Source organism: Etheostoma spectabile, chromosome 5, assembly GCF_008692095.1.
Source record: "Etheostoma spectabile isolate EspeVRDwgs_2016 chromosome 5, UIUC_Espe_1.0, whole genome shotgun sequence".
Classification (NCBI taxonomy): Eukaryota; Metazoa; Chordata; class Actinopteri; order Perciformes; family Percidae; genus Etheostoma; species Etheostoma spectabile.
The window spans coordinates 35,315,582-35,333,093 of NC_045737.1; the positions used below are offsets into that span (position 1 = coordinate 35,315,582).

The following is a 17,512-nucleotide window of genomic DNA, read 5'->3' on the forward strand; positions in this document are numbered from 1 at the left end:
GTAAAAATTGATATTATGTATATAATGGTGTAAGGTTAAAAATACATGTGGAGGCCCAGGAACTCTTAAAGCTACCTAGTGGATAACCTTACCTACTAGTAAGTTTATCTTTCAATTGTTCATTTTTGTTATTATGTAATTGTGTAGATTCAATCAATGTCCAGACATGTATAGGACATTTTCATTTGTGAAAAAGAAAAATAGTTTTTTTAGAGTTGGCGCGCCCCCTGCGTGAGTCGAGGACCCCTAGTGGGTCACGACCCAGGGTTCAAATTAACTTTCATCGTTCCCCAGCCAAATGGGCTAGTGATGTTGAAGTTTTTACCCAACCACGCATATAGATAACCATTGTTTTTTGGGCTGGGTGAGTGAGGAAATCTGCCCGCCATTGTACATATCTACGCACTTTCGCTATAGATGGTGCAACTTTTGAACCCTAGTGGGTCACGACCCACACGTTGAAGATCTATGTCTTTGATGGTGGTTGCCATATGGCAAAAATGCAAAAAAAAAAGTGGTTAACTTTCAGTGACGTTTCACTTTAACCAGGAAATCCTGTCCCCCCCCCCCCCTTTTCCGTGCATGTACCACACTAAGGATCAATTACAGGAGTCAGCAAAATTGTCATGTTTCCTCAATTTTAGAAGCATGTCGTGTGAAAAAAAACAAGAAAATCTGTCTTCTGGGCTAAGTACCCACTTTACTAATTGAATCACTTAAACCAGTTATAAATTTCTGGTAAAAGGCTAAATAATATATTGCCATGGCGTATGTTGACTTTGTTTTGGACTTTATTCAATAAAGCATATTTGTTAACCAAATACATGTTTCTGGCACTTTCCACCAAATGCGTGCCCCTTTATGTTTTTTTAACGATTGCATTATTTAATACCTGGAGTCATAAAAACATATCAACATTTTTTACCCCATTTAAAAATAATTCATCATAAGATGTTAAAAAAGTAGACCTGATACCGTGAGACCCTCCAGAACACGGTTCATGTACTAAAATACTTCTCACACACCTTGTTGACTCCATAAAGAAAGGAAAAACGCATCAGGTAGATTCACACCGTAGCCATCTAAGCACAACCTGCTCAACATATGCACCATTTCAGAGAACTATGTTGTGGCACTTACAAATCTCAGGGCCCTTTCAACAGACTCATTACATAATGTTATAAAAAAGAATGCGTTAATGTAAATCTGACATGAAACAATTAGAAAAAGTGAACAACTATGTGAATCACATACATTAGAAATAAAATAGTAATGTGGGCTGATGAAGGTGTACCAGTAATTTCAAAATGAATGAAACTGAATCATACAGAAACCTGATAAATGTTTATCTTAATGAGACAAGTATGACTAGATACACACGCGTCACGAAACACCACACACACACCACATCACAACACCCACACACACCACAACAACACACATCCACACCACACACACCCACACAAACACCACAACCCACAAACACACACACACCACACACCAACACACACACAGCCACACAACACCCACACACCGTAAGATAGACATAAATAATTAGGCAAAAACATTGACCACTTATTGTCGTCTGTTCTAAGAAGCCAAATTCATTTTTTTGTTTTCAACACCTTTGTAACACTAACGTATGACTTTAGTTTTTACAAATTTTTTGGAATTTAGGGTGAATAAAACCTCATTATAGAAATTATAACTAATGTTTCGTTTAGAAAAGCAGTATTCAGGAATTATTGAGACTAAGTTAAGAAGGACGTTGATTGATAAGCACAGACTGGAAGTATTCACACTTTCCTCAATATAGTTTCAAACAACCACTTCATTCTGTATTCTTTAATGCTACAAATTGCATAAGACGCCGAATTTATGAAAGTAGAGATTTGAACTGGCAAGGAGAGTTGTGTGGACCAATCATGTTATGTTGGGTAGTTGTTAAAACGAACATTGATATAGTAGGGCGGGTCAGTTGACCGGAGGACAACATTACTGAGACGTGTGCGTCACTTTGGAAGAAGGTGAATTCACAGCATGTTTTAGGCTTAAGCTGAGGACTACACAAAAAAAACCTCAGTAGACAAACATTTCATCACAACAAATACTGCATACTAACAAATCTAACCAAAGTCAGATGTATCATGTGATATAGTTCAATAAATCCTGAGTGGATGGAAGAGGGTTAGTACGGGCTCTGTGAAGACCAGTCAAGTGGTCACATAAACCTCTCATTGTTGAAAACAGAGCCTTCAGGAAAGCGCAGTTCATTTCATATTAACCGTGCCTTAGCTTTTTTCGACGGGAACAGGAGCCAACAACAAACATGGAATGGTGTCGCGATAATTTTGGCCATACAGTATTTACAAACAGTACCCATGAAGAAAGTGGTTGCCATATCACAGCATCCAAAACATGTCTCGAGAGAGAGAGGAGAAGAGAGAGAGAGAGAGACAGAGACGAATAGGAGGCAGAGAGAGAGAGAGAGGGAGGGGATGGAGAGGCGAAGAGGCGACATGGGGGAGAGAGGATGAGGTTAGTGGAGGACGGGCAGGAGAGAGGAGGAGAGGAGGACCAAGGAGGAGAGAGGAGAGGGGAGATGAGGAGAGGAAAGTAGGGCAGCGAGAGAGTGGGGAGATGGGAGAGGAGAGAACAGAGAGCAGAGGAGAGGAAGAGGAGGGGAGAGGTAGGAGAGACAGAGAGAAGGAGGAGTTGAGAAGAGGAAGAGAAAGCGAGAGGACAGAGGGGAGCGCGCGGAGAGGAGAGAGAGCCGAGGAGACGGACAGACCGATGAAGAGAGGAGTAGAGAGGAAGAGAGAGAGGAGGCAGCCAGAGTGAGGAGATGAAGGGACAGGAGAGGGAGAGAGACGACGCCAGAGACAGGAGGAGGAGAGAGGAGGAGAAGGGAGGAGCGTTACTGAGAGGGAGAGAGATCGTGAGGAGAAGTTGTGACGGAGCGAAGAGACCCGAGGGAGCTCGAGAGTAGAGGAGGAGGGAGGGGGAGAGAGAAGAGAGAGAGACAGAGACCGAGGAGAAGAGGGGGAGAGAGAGAGAGAGAGAGAGAGAGAGAGAGAGAGACAGACAGAGACCGAGGAGATGACGACAGAGAGCGGGGGAGAGAGAAGAGAGAGAGAGGAGAGCGATCAGAGGACAGAGAGATGGCCAAGAGAGGCGACGGAGGAGAGGGACAGAGGAAGAGAGAGACAGATTTTTTTCCGAGAGAGAGAGGAGAGACGAGAGAGAGAGAGAGAGAAGAAGAGAGAAGAGGAGAGACAGAGCGAGAGAGAGGGAGAGAGCAGAGAGAGACAGAGAGAGAGGTAAGATTTGTTTTAAACTGGAACTAAGGAAGCCAAGAACCAACAGTCCATTTAGAGATGAGTCCGACACCATTTTTTGCATCACCATAACGATTCCGATATAGCTGAACTTGGTATTGGCCGATACGAGTATGATCGCTACCAGTGTGTCATCTATTTATTCGTTTACAACTGTAAACTACGTCCCTGTATGAGTGAGATGATTTCTTGGTCAGTTTGGCAGCAGGTTTTAGCGGAAAAATAACCATAAATAAACTACTTTACGTAGATTTTCTGCATCGCGCGAAAAGCCAGCACTTCCGAAACCTGGTTTAGGCAGTTCGGAGGAATACCAAAAAAAAGGTACTCGAAAATCTCTAGTGTCCGGCTACTTTGGCCAACTATTGATTTACAAGCGACCAAGGTCCCAGAAGAAAAGAGTTACCAGTATCCAGTTATGCCACTCCTCCATTGTTCTGGGCACTGTAATATGAACAAAAAGTTGACCTAGGAACCACACACATCAACACACGCACACACACACCCACACAACAAGGGGAACACACGACCAACACACACCACAGGGGCCGCACAACACACACACAACACCCACACCAACACACACACAACAACACACACACCCACAACACACACACACCACACCACACACACCACACAAACACACCAAGAGGGGCACACACAACGACTGCAGCTGAGGCTTTCAGCGCGGTCGCTCATCCACATCTGCACCTTGCGCTCTTTTGTGCCCACACTCCTTAACCTTGTTATCTGCACTGGAACCAATCAACAGAGGCCCAGTCTTCACACAGAGAGGAAAGCGTGACCCATATCGGGTAACTTGCCTGAAACCTCTTTTTCACACGTGTCGACAGCTGTCGACTGCTCTGCCTTACAGACGGTACGAATCTTTGATGAAGGGAGGACAGCTGCCCTGTGATCAGGGAAGCATTACTGACAAGCTATTTCACACTAGTTGTTCCAGGAGTCCTCCCAAAGAATGTGATTCATTAGCTGTCTAGCTATGTGGAGGGATAAGACACGGACAGAAGAGGAGGCGCGTTTTTCATCAGCAGCGGGCCGCTTGCAGGAGTCAAAATCCACCACTTCAAGGTCTACAGGAAGAAAATACAGAATAGCAGAAAAAAATCAATAGTACTTGACACCTGTAATTTCTGAGCGTGTTGTAAAAAAAAGTTAGCATACGGATTCTTTTATGGTAGGGTTTCCGCAAGTGAGTGAGTGTACAGCCACGTAATGGCGGGTCTATGTGCGATAAGTGCCTTTACATTTTATTGTCAAAAAAACTCCAAATGGAAACAGCAGTGAAGACAGCAGATGAATCCCACAGAGGAGGTGAAGATGAGAAGAAAAATGGGGTCACCAAACTAATGAAATCAACTGTGTCTGTCTAGGAGGCTCTCCTCAGTCCAACATCAAAAAAAACAATCCCGATCTGCTTGCTACTCAACCCCTCAGACAACAGAGCGGAAGAACAAAGCAAGTCCGGAGTTTCAACGTATACCAAGACCCCAAATGAAGTCACAGCAAGAATAAACAGGAATAAGTGTGAATCGTCAACACTTTGCGTCAGGTTGTCAACTTGCTGTTTGGACTACATACATGCAGGTTAAAACAACCTCCCTTTGGGATAGGCATTTTTGGTGGCATGGTTTTTTTTTTTAAAAAAAGTGGAAAAACTGGGACCACCAGATCAGATTGATAAAGCGTCGTTGCCGCACCTAACCCAAAATCCTTGGGCAGGGAGCCGACTGAACAGTGCCATTGGCTGAGTCATGGTCCAACACCCGGGAATGTGTCCCTAAATGACACGATGCTCGGGCATTCAAGTGGCGAGAGAGGTTTGGGAGGTAAAAGAAAGTGCAGTTGGGGGGTTTATTTTTTTGTTGGGGGGGGGGGGGGGGGGCAGGGGGGGGTTTTTGGGGAGGGGGGGGGGGGTTTTTGGGGGGGGACATGGGACTTGTTATCGAGTCGTCCGGACGAGCTGCTGAGGAAGGTCCTGACGGCTAACAACCGCTTGGTCACTAGGTTTGGTGAGTGAGATTATGCATGGTCCTGTGCACATTGTTTCACAGCCCTTAGCTTGGGAAGGATGGCACCCCTTATTGTCTGGCTGTTCCTGCTACTTTTAAAAGCGGCATATTATATATAATATTTCATATGAACAAGTTTATCCAATTGACGGGTTTGTTATAGGGTGAGAAGAGTGGCACTGTAAAGTTTCACTTGTTCCTTTGTACAGAGAGTTCTGACCACTGCTATTGACAAGGAGATGACTGGTTCCTTCATGCGGCGGGTACTACGTTGACTTTTAAAACTATTGGAACCTGGCCCTGACCAACGCGGATCGCCATAACCAATGCAGACGGTTTGGTTGTAAACATCAGCAGCATCGCTAATGTTAGCCTTAGGACTTATGCTCACCACTATGAGACCCCGTGGGGAGGAGTGCCTCAACACTAGTGGCCCCCAACCAAACTCAGCAAAGATAGTTCTTGCTCGGCTTTGAACTGTCTGGAAAATTCCGCTTGCTGTTGCCGGGACAACGGCCAATGGCTTCCAACGAAGGTTACCGAACTCAAGTCATCAACTCAGACACGCCCTCTGTTGTGTATTGGACGCCCAAAATATGGCCGGGAAAGAAAACCCGCAAATAGACTGCAAACCTAGACGAATTACTAAGGAAAATAAAATGACTGATATAATGTGGAGGAGCGGGAGCCAGGCTGTCAGGCAAAAACAAAAGCCACTCATAATCATTGTACCCTCGCCCAGCACCCAACACTCAGACTAACAAATCCAGCAAACTCGCGTGGGACAAAGTGTGGATTTGTGAAGGCTTAAAGAGTTAAAATATTTCCCTTATGACGTGGGGGAGACCAAACAGAGCGAACCAGGAAATTGAACAGTGGAGTGTTACATTACATGTTGTGCAACGTTGAAAAATCTCGTTGCATGCCACTCTGCTGGATTGTAAATAAGCAAATTTTTTTTCCAAAAACCGTCACCAGTGACAACCCAAATAATGTCAGGTTTAAGGCACTCATGTAGGTTAGACAAAAGCCACCAAAGCGAATCAAATTAAACAGGGACAGTTAATGCCGTTAGGAACAAGGCTAAAAAAGGATTGCTGTGAGCACCAGTCCCATGTTTAAGGGACTTAGACAGCCACAAAACCACAAATCATCTATATGCTGAAGGAACCTTTTCCTCTATAACAGACATCAATGCCCCAATAAGAATGAATGATCTTTCCATATAAAGACCGTTTGAGTGTTGCTGGCTCAGGTTGTCTCATTGCATCATTAGGGAGTTGTCCGTCCATTGGTAAATTATGGCATAACTGCGTTCTTAGCCTAGTGCGGACAAGCCTTGTTTTTAACATGGCGATCCTGACAGACGAGAAGAACCAGCACTCAGCAGCGCTCACACAAGACCCACATTCACTCACAACAAACCATGCCTCAAAGCAGTGTTGTGGAGCAAGGCACAGGCATTCAATCCCGCCATTCCACTTAAGTTGACTGCTACAGTTCGTTTCCATTTCTTTTGTTGCGCTGTGGCCTTCTGAGTCCGCTGGCCAACAGTGGATTAAACAAGCTCAGATAAACACCAGAGTTGGCAGAGGAGAGATAAGAATGTCTATCAGATATTCGGTCAGTGACCTTGCTCTTTTAAGTCGCAACTTGTCCTGACGTTTCCCTAGACATTTAGCAAGCCAAACACAGCATCCTAGTTGAGGTGAGCTGTTAGACAAATAGTTCCTGACATCATGATGCATGTCTTTTATTTGGGACAATACGACGTTCTACTTCAGATCGTTTAACCTCCATTAGTCCACAATCAGCGTAGCGAGAGGAACGGAATATTTACGAAAAACAAAGAAATGCAAGCACACCTTTGGGACTGCAGGCATGTTCAAGAGCATGAATACATTTGTGTGCAAGGAGAGGACATAATCTTGCTATAACGTTGCAGAGGAGCAGTCAAGAGGCATGTGTAACATACTTTGAACGACTGTTAGGCCTCAGACGTGTGTCAACTAGCTGGTATAATGATCGGGGTTCACTCTGTAAAAATTCTAAATCTGATTCTCCTTTTATAATTTTCGTATTTGCCCTCAAATGTCGACTACAGATATGTCTGTCGTTCCCGCTCTCTCTGCCCCTTATGTCTTCACTGTCCTGTACAATAAATGCTAAATGCCCAAAAAGTCACAATAAAGAATTATACAGCTCTCTCAAAGGCTTTTGTCGTCAACATACATGCACAGTCGACACTCTGTGCAAGAGGAAATGAGAAAAATAACAGGAGCATGGATCCTAGCCGTTCTTCACAAGACAACACGGGACTTATAAAGACCACATTAAAGAAGAAATCCAGTAGGTTTAAAAAAGGAGCAAAAATGTCTCATCTGATCTGAGATACGGCCTTTACATTCAGGTAGTGAAGTCACCCTGATGAAATGGAAATTTTAATTCATGTGGTTGCCTTTAAAAGCACAATTATGGGCATCAAGAATGTATTTTAATAAACCAATGACACACTAGATATGGCAGAGACCAGCCGGTGTAAAAGGCATTCCCAAAATTTCTGCATGGAGACTGCGGACTTCAGATCACATTTTAAAACAGGCTTATGTAACTATTTGGCGTTATATGGAAAGGAAATGAGCTGAGGGGGTTTATTTTAGAAGGATGGCTGTTGCACCAAGCAAAATGTACCGACAGCGAGAGCTCGGGTTTTAAAACGACAAGGGGAGCTAACAAACTAACGCAGCCCTTTGATGAAAGGCCGTCTAAATAACCAAAATGGCCCAGGAGAAATTACATCTGACATATGGAAGCAACAGAGACGAGTGCATACCAATATTCCCATCTGCAGTAGGTGGTACAAGGAAGGATTTGACCCATAAATTCACTCTCTTCATGTGTCTTAAAAAAAGTGGCGCCCAGATAGACTCAGTTGGTCAGTTACTCCTGACCGCAGCGGGCCGCGGGTCGACTCCGACATGCGGCCTTGTTGGCATCTACAAATACAAGATGTAAAATCTGTCAAATGTTTACAAACCTGGTCATGGTTATTTAGAGCAGCTGGGGCAGATGGTGGCCTTGTGAGTCCAATATTACCGCTGCTTTTGTATTGAAACCGACAATTGATTCTTTATTCGCCCACATCTCTAAATATTGAACTGGGACAGAGGCTTGCATAAATGAACCAAAGGGATCCACCAAAGTAAGACGGTTAACCCAGCTAATAGGCTTCTTCCGATTTGTAGGTAAGGATGATACACTTAGTTTTGACTGAGCAAGTATTGTGCATATAGTCGGAGAACCATCTAAAGTAATCATTCAGTTTGCGGTACGCCGACACGAATGTTGCGCGTACACAGGGTCTGGATGGATGGGCCGGTGTCTCCCGTCTCCTCCCCCCGGTTGACGCAAAGGAGAGAAGAAGTCCTTCTGCAGTCGCTGTCAAGTGCGGCCTGTGTCCCCCCCCCCCCAAGAAGGTTGGTACTGCGTTTGGGTGTGTATGGGTGAAAAAAACAACTCTAAACCTCTGTCTTACCAGTTGCAGTCCTGAAGCATTGCCTAATCTTAGGTCCAGCTGCAGCCTGATGCAAAAGCTTACACTGAATATTTGAAAGTACTTGTGTGGCACCGGTTGCGCATCGCAAGTAGGGAGGCAGGGCTCTTTTTCCTGTGGGAAATCCTGCAGTTAAATTATTGGCATACCTGGCAGTTATTGTTAAACAATGTTTCGACTTACAATAATAATTATCCTGGCCCTCAACCACCAGGAGGTGACAACTGCATGGGTTTGTCGTGGCAGGTGACGCTTATCAAGGCTCCCTTTCCATAGCGCTGTTTCTCCAGAATTGCAGAAAGGTATGACGAGAGAGAAGAGAAGAGAGAGAGAGAGAAGAGCGACAAGAGAGACAGAGGACAGATAGAGACAGACCAGAGAGAGGAGAGACAGAGACAGACGAGCAGAGAGAGAGCAAAGAAGAAAGGGAGAGAGAGATACAGAGAAGAGACGGAGAGGAGACAGAGACAGACAGAAAGAGACGAAGAGAGAGGAGGACGAGAGCGACGCAGAGCAGAGAGAGAAGAGAGAAGAGACAGGAGAAGAGGGCAGGAGGACGAGACAGAAGGCGACGAGAGACACGGAGAGAGAGACAGAAGAGAGCAGAGATGAGAGAGAGAGACCGAGAAGAGAGCCGGAGAGAGGAGACAGAGGAAGAGGAGAGCGAGGGACGAGGAGGAGAGCAAGACTGAGAAGGGAGAAGGGAAGCAGGAAGAAAGAGAAGGAGAGAGGCGAGAGGGAGAGAAGAGAGCGAGGAGAAGGAAAGGAGACGGCAGAGAGAGAGGAGACAGAAGAGCGAGTAGAGAGACAAGAGACGATAGAGACAGAGAAGAGACAGGGAGAGATGATAGAAGAGAAGAAAAAAATTAATCCGAGGAAATTGTAGGAATCTAGTAGCTTAGACAACCACACAACACACCACACCCAACCACCACACGCCAACACCACACCCACAACACCACACACACACACCCAATCCACACACAGACACAACCCACGTAAAGGTGCTCAAGGTAGAGAGTGCGTGGTCGTAGTGCAAAAGGAAAACATGTGTAAGGATTGCTCAGTGCAATAGCTATTATTTAATATTGACTTTGAAAAGACAAGAATGAACCAACTAGATTAGAATGCTTTGTTTTTTTTATAAAACCAAGGCTGCAAATAATGTACGGCTTTCCCTTTCAACTGATCTGGCCATTACTTTTTTGGGGGATTTGTGGGTTCAGTCTATAAAGTAGAGGAAACTTTAATTCACAACAGCCAAAGGTTCTTAACACATCATACATATATTCGTATCTAAAAACTTAAAAAAACTCTCCAACCAACATTTAAAAGGGGCTGGAACAGTGAATCTGTGATGAAACATGGATTGCTTTATACGTAGTTGATCGTTTTTTTTTTGGCAATTTAGGCCTGTATTTCCATGGGAAACCATTAAGACATGAAAGGGGGGGGAGGGGGGGGAGGGGGGGGGGGAGGGAATTCACGCAGTAAAGGGCCGCAGTCGGAGTTGAAACCAGCGGCTGCCTGCGACAAAGAGTAAAGTAGCTTATTGGGCGCCCGCTCTCCATCTGCGCAAAACCACACACACTCGGTTTCCTACTTTTTTTCTGGCAGTTGAAATATATCCAACTAGAGTTATTGGTAGTTTAATTCAACACCACAGTGTTGGTCTTTGGCCAGGCGGGATGTATTTACAGCAAGTATAAACAGCCACCACTGTGGACTTAAAGGTCTTAAAGTGGCACGATACACAACTTAAGCGCTCAGCTTCCAGTAATAATACCACAGCCACAACATGTGGTGTTGCCTTCTTTGTCTGCCCTTCATTTAAAAAAGGTGTCAAATGCAGAGTTGCATGGCAATAATTGTTGAGATAGTTTTGAACCGAGACAAGTCCTCATAGTCATGCAGGCCGTCCGTGACCTGGGAGAAGCCTGATAGGTTACTGCAGGGATTAAATGAGAGCCTGGCAGGCCTGCAGACAATTCACCAAAAAACCACTGCACCGTACATCCACAAGCGGCGAGGGGTGAAATTGCTGTTTGGTCACCAAACTCGACTGGCTGAAGAGTCCATTTCTTTTTGTGTGTGGTTAAGGGGGGAAGACGTCCAGAGAGAACTTACACATAAGGTCTGCAGTCAAAACTCCGTTTGATTGAGCCCAATTGGAAGAGCTGGCTTGTTTGGACTTTTCAACTATCAACATATTTCCGGTATTCAATCACCCAAGACGGCCACTCATCGTTGTTGCCGCCGTTCTTTGCAGGTTCTCAGCTGCAACGATGGAATGAATGTACCCCACAAAAAAACGACAACTGAACACATCATCCCCTCGCTGCCGTTAAAAGTACTGACTGTCGGGTTAGTCACATCACTGAATGTTTTATTCTTACATATTCGACAGTATTCAGACTCCACTTTTTTGTCTGTTGTCTGCATCTGTCATTGCATACGGCATAGTCTCCTTGGCACTGTTGTCAGAGTGTTAAATATTGTTTAAGTTCTTTTGCACTACTCCTCTGCACAAACTGTATGAAGACTTGTACTATACTCAGTATTTTTACTTTGAATTGTAATCGGCGTTACTGCCATACTACTAGATTTGCGCTCAAACGCTGTATTGACTATATTATTAGAATGTTGTAGATTACTACTGGTATCTCTTCCAGGTGCAATTACACACACAACCACACCACATCACACACCACAACACACCACACAACACAAGCACACAACACACACACACACACACAACCCACAGACACACACACACACAAACCAACACACACACCACACACAGCACAACCCACACTTCTTAAACTGGTTTTATTTATTTAGTGTAATTTATTCTAAATAGATATTCTATGACTGAAAGTTTGTATTGTATTCTTTTACACCTTCTTTTCTATTCAATTTCTGTAAGTGTGGGAAATTCAATTGCCTTGGGGAGGTCATCCAAAAGGATGCAAGAAAGCGATCTAAGTCTTGTGTATGGTTTTAGGTTTGCGATTTAAGTGTTACTTTGGTTGTCTACCACGTTAATGCTTCGTCTTGGCCAGGTCCTCGAGGCAAATGCCGAATTTGTTCTCACTCACCTACCCGGTTTTAAATAAATGTTTAATTACTTTTGTATTTTTTTTTAAATCACCATACAGGCACAACAGACGCACACCTGATTTGTAATGGGCAGGTGCTAGGACTGGCACAGAGAACCCTCACATTGAGCGTCATTTCATCCTGCAACCGCTCGCGACCGTCAGCAAGCTACTCCCTGACCAGGATCTGGATAAAAAAAAAAAAAAAAAACAAAAAACAGAACTGAAACAGAAGTGTGCTTTCAAAAAAAAAAAAAAAAAAGACAGTAAGAAGAAAAACCACAAAAACAGCCAAGCTGAGAAACCAATGCAATGTAAGCCCCGTAAACCTTGGAGTGACAGTAAACAAGAGGGAGTCGGCCGCAAACTGTGATGAGGAACAATTTGTATCCCCCACCCCCCACAGAAACCTCACAGACAGGCAAAGAAGAATAACATGAAAAATCCGCTCGTGTCTCATCAGGTAAAACACGTTTATGATCTCCGCCGCGGCGAGAAGGTTCGTGAGTCTACTCGGGACCACTGACAGTGCAACAGTCTGCCCTCACGTTGTCGTTCATTCCCAGGAATGATTACTAATCCTCCTTCAGGGAGGGAAAAATCTGCTCGTGATAAGAAAAAAAGGGAGACACCCACACAAGGCTCTGCTGTCGACCTCTCCAAATTCTGATGCTGCTGCCCTTTGTAACCAGGATGGGGAAAATAAGCAACCATGGATGGATGCCGGGCAGTAGTACATGCCAGTATCAAATGCAATTAGATGGAACTAAAAATACTTCTTGAGATGGAGATACTTTTTATTCCGAAGAAATTAAGGTGTCTTGATAGATACACCCCAAACATACATCACATAGGCCACGTACATCCTCGCACTACATGCTACAGAAAACAAAAGAAGAATGAAAGTAGTGTGTCTATTAAAGTAACAGTTTGATAGTAGCATGTGTTAAAGGAGCGTGTGTGGCACAAAAATGAGAAAGCTCGCAACGTACCATTGTGCGAGAAACTGCTTGCACGATCTGTCAGCAGCAACACGATATAAAGATCAAACTGGATTTCAAGGAGCAAACGACCAACCGATACCCAGACGCCGGTATTGAGTTCAATTTGTGAGATTAAAGAATGGCCGACGATGCGTTGTAAACTCCCGATAGTATGGTTAGTTTTCAGGGCGGGAGCACACGAAAACCTCTGCTATTGCTGCCGCAGCTAGAAGACCGGCAACCGTCAGAGCAGAGAGAACGGGGATACTTTCTGGGGTTTACGGATTAGACCGACTGTGGTTCGTTCAATCTCACCTGGCCTTCCCTCAAGGCTCCTGTACGCCTTCAGAATTGATTCAAGCCAATTAGGTTGCATTAGTTACTGTCAGTACATGAAGTCAAGGCCCACAGTGACTCGTCATTTCCATCAGTCTCACACCATCCACAGGCACAGCCTTTTACATCAGGACGTCCATTTCAACATGTCCCCTACTCACCGCTTCTGCTACTCCAATGTGTCGTACAGCTTAAAGTGCTGGCACAGAGTCGCTCCCCACACCCAGTCTTGATTGGGCCTCTCTTGTGTACGGTGGTGTGAGGGGGGGCCGTGTCTCAGCAGCTGCTCCCCGTGTAACCTTAGCAGCGGCTTGGCTGAATCCAAGGGAGTGTTCAAATCAGAAAAGAGCCTTAATCGTCAAGTATGAATGTCATTCTCATATCATGTCGACGTGTTCTGGCTGAACTATTGGTTACGTACAAAGTACTTACTCGTGCTGGCTCCGAACTTCCGACTATTGCAACCATTGTCCCCCCCCCCCCCCCCCCCGGGGCAACTGTAATGGCTTAGAAATAAGACTTTGGATTGGATTGGATTGGGAGATTCTTGACAACAACTGACAATCTTTACTGGGACAGTAGATTCTTATATATAAAGGTTCGTTTCTGGTGGAGGTGATCCTGGTCTCCCTCTGTCTGCCGTGTGGGTTTCTCCGGGTGCCCCGGTTTTTTTCCCATCATAAAGACACTGCACCGGGGAGGACGCGTTGGAACAAAGCCAATTGGCTAACACTGACGCATTCACAGGAAAGTTCATTAATGTGTTGTCCTATCAATAAATAAATTAAATGAATAAATGAATTATTACAATCTGAGGCAAAAGTGGACTCTTGAACATATTGTACACAAATTGTGGTTGATGAGATGACCGAGGTGGTGTGTTACGATGCTTGAGCGTTTTGCCTATAAACGTTGGATCAGAGAATAGGGGAGTCATCTTGAACAGAGTACCCACGCCCTGCCGTGTAACCACCCATGAACATTCCGGTCCCTCGTGGCGTCGCCTCGCCAGGCTTGCCCGTGTTACTATTAATTATATTAGCATTTCCCCATCTATTGGTATTTTTAATGGCTAATTCAAAAAAAAAAAAATCGCCTTTATATAAAGGATTCTGATAATTGAAGTATTAAAATAAACGCGGCTTCCGTGTCAACTCATGTGGAGCTTGGCGTGTTGCATAGTTGTCCACCAAGAGGCGCGCACAACGTCCCTGTGCAACCCTGATTTTTTTTTTTTTTCAAAAAGGACTTTTTAGTGTTTGTTTTTCATTGATTTTGTATTCTTAAAACAAAACTCAGAACTTAATATATTTCTGAGTCCTCTGTTATTCTGTTGTGACAATAAAACCATTATTTTATATTTAGTAGCTACTCAAATAACTAAAAGATACTAATATTAGGGAAATGTCGTTGTTTTGTACTCATTTTAAGATTTGTTAAAAATATATATCTGGTTCAACATTTAAGATTTTTTCAATAACCAATAAACTATTGGTATCGGACCTCTTAAAAATCCCCTTTATCGTCGGGCTTACGGTTTCCCCATATAAACAAAAGGGAGACTAGTTACCACCGCACCAACTCATAAATTATGATTTGTCACACATGTCGTTTACAACTATACTTGTGCGGATAGGCAACACGGCAACAACACTGTTATTTATTAAAAAGTTTTAAAAAGGATATTAAAGTGCCCCAGGGACGTCTTGGGAGAGGAACGTGGAAACCGATATTTCTCCTCTACAACTCTCGTACTAATCATCAACCAACTATTCATCTTTTGAAACAATACCAGCTGTACCTGTTCCACTCAAACGGTCAACCTCTGGGGACTAGTGTGATGTGGGTTGCCATTATGCTACGTATTCTTAGCAGCAGCGGTCACTTTTCTGCCCGTCTCTGTGTAACAGTGAGAAAATGTGGGCTATTAACACGCTCAGGCCAAGACGAGCCCTCTGTGTATGCCGAGTCTAGCTTTCGCTTAGAAAGAACAGAGCGGCCATTCTACCGTGGTCTGGATGAGATGTGGGGGGTGAAGCCCTTCTTCTTGTCATGTTTGTGTGTGGCAGGTGAAATATAATAACCACCATTCACAATGCAGAGCCTGCAAAGCTCAGTAAAACTACAAACACGTGAGCGGATCAGACTGGGCGCACTTCAGGGATCTACTGCGGCGTACGTGTGATTTCTACGTGGTGGTTGAAACACGCTCTTGAAGCAACCAAATCTATGCCACGCCATGAAAACACGTGTTTACTTGTTCAGATTTGCTGCAGTCTCGAGTCATTGGATGCCTCGAACACGCCACTGATATTACTAACCCCCTAAGCAGAAGAAATGTGTCATTTTTGTTATTATGTAATGTGTTAGATTCACATCAATGTCAGACATTTTATAGACATTTTTCATTTTTGAAAAAAGAAAAATAGTTTTTTAAGAGTTTGGCGGCCCCCTGCAGTGAGTCTGAGGACCCCCTAGGGGTCACGACCAGGGTTCAAAATTAACTTTCATCGTCCACCAGCCAAATGGCTAGTGAATGTTGAATTTTTACCAACCACTCAATAGATAACCATTGTTTTTTTGGCTGGTGAGTGAAGGAAATCTGCCCGCCATTTGTACATTCTACCAGCATTCGGCTAGTAGATGGTGCTAATTTTGAACCCTAGGGGTCACGACCCCCCTGTTGAAGATCTCTGCTCTTTTGCATGGTGTGTGCCTATGGCAAAAATGCAAAAAAAAAGTGTTGTTATTTCATGACTTCACTTAACCAGGAAATCCTGTCCCCCCCCCCCCCCCTTTTCCGTGCATGTACCACACTAAAGATCAATTTCAGGATCAGCCAAAATGTTGTCATTTTTCCTCAATTTTAGAAGCATTTCGTTGAAAAAAAAAAATGAATCTGTTATCTGGGGTAAGTACACTTTTAATTTGAATCACTTAAACAGTTAAAATTGTTCTGTAAAAGGCTAAAATTAATTAATTGCCAATGGCGTATAAGTTGACTTGTTTGGAATTTTTCAATAAGGCATTTTTAACCAAATAATGGATTTCTTTGCACTTTCACAAATGCGTGCCCTTTAATTTTTTTTTAACGATTGCATTATTTAAGATCCTGGAGTCATAAAAACACATCAAGACATTTTTACCATGTTTAAAAAATAATTCATGCAATAGAGGGTTAAAAAAGATAGACCTGATACCGTGAGACCCTCCAGAAACACGTCAGTACTAAAAATACTTCTTCACACCTTGTGTGACTTCCCATAAAGAAAATGAAAAACGCATCATGTAGTCACACCAGTAGCCAATCTAGCACCAGCTGCTCAACATATGCACAATTTCAGAGAACTATGTTGTTGGCAATACAAATCTCAGGCTCCCTTCAACAACGCTCATTACATATGTATAAAAATAAAATCATGTTAATGTAAATAATGACATGAAACAATTAAAAAGTGCAAGCTAAATTATGTGAATCACATAACATGTATAAAATAAAATAAGTAAATGTGGGATGGACAGGTGTACAGTAATTTCAAAATGAATGAACTGATCTATACAGGAACCTGATAAATGTTTATCTATATGAGAAGTAATGAAATACACTACCGGCACACCACACACACACACACACACACACACCACACACACACACACACACACACACACACCACACACACACACACACACACACACACACACACACACACACACACCACACACACACACACACACACACAACACACACACACCACCCACACACACACACACACACACAACACACATAAGATATACATAAAAATTAGGCAAAACACATCTGACCACTTCAGTGTCATGTTCTAAGAAGCCATTCACTTTTGTTTGTTTTCAACACTTGTAACACTAACTTATTGACTTTAGTTTTACAGTAATTTTTGGAATTTATGGTGAATAAACCTCATTTATAGGAAATTATACCTAATGTTTGAGTTAGAAAAGCAGAAATTAGGAATTATTGAGACTAAAGTTAAAGGAATGGATGTTGATGATAATCACAGACTGGAATATGTCAACTTTTACTCAATACTATTTCAACAACACTTCAATTCTTTATTCTTTAAATGCTATAAAATTGAATAAGACGCCCCGAATTTAATGAAAGTAGAGATTTGTACTTGGCAAAGAGCGTTGT

General features: G+C 43.5%; 1 protein-coding gene across 1 annotated transcript in view; it reads right to left on the reverse strand.

Annotated features, from left to right (window-relative positions):
* Nucleotides 1–17,512, reverse strand: part of itgb5 (integrin, beta 5) — a 115,279-nt gene that overhangs the window by 31,807 nt on the left and 65,960 nt on the right. The gene's annotated exons all lie outside the window — the stretch shown is intronic.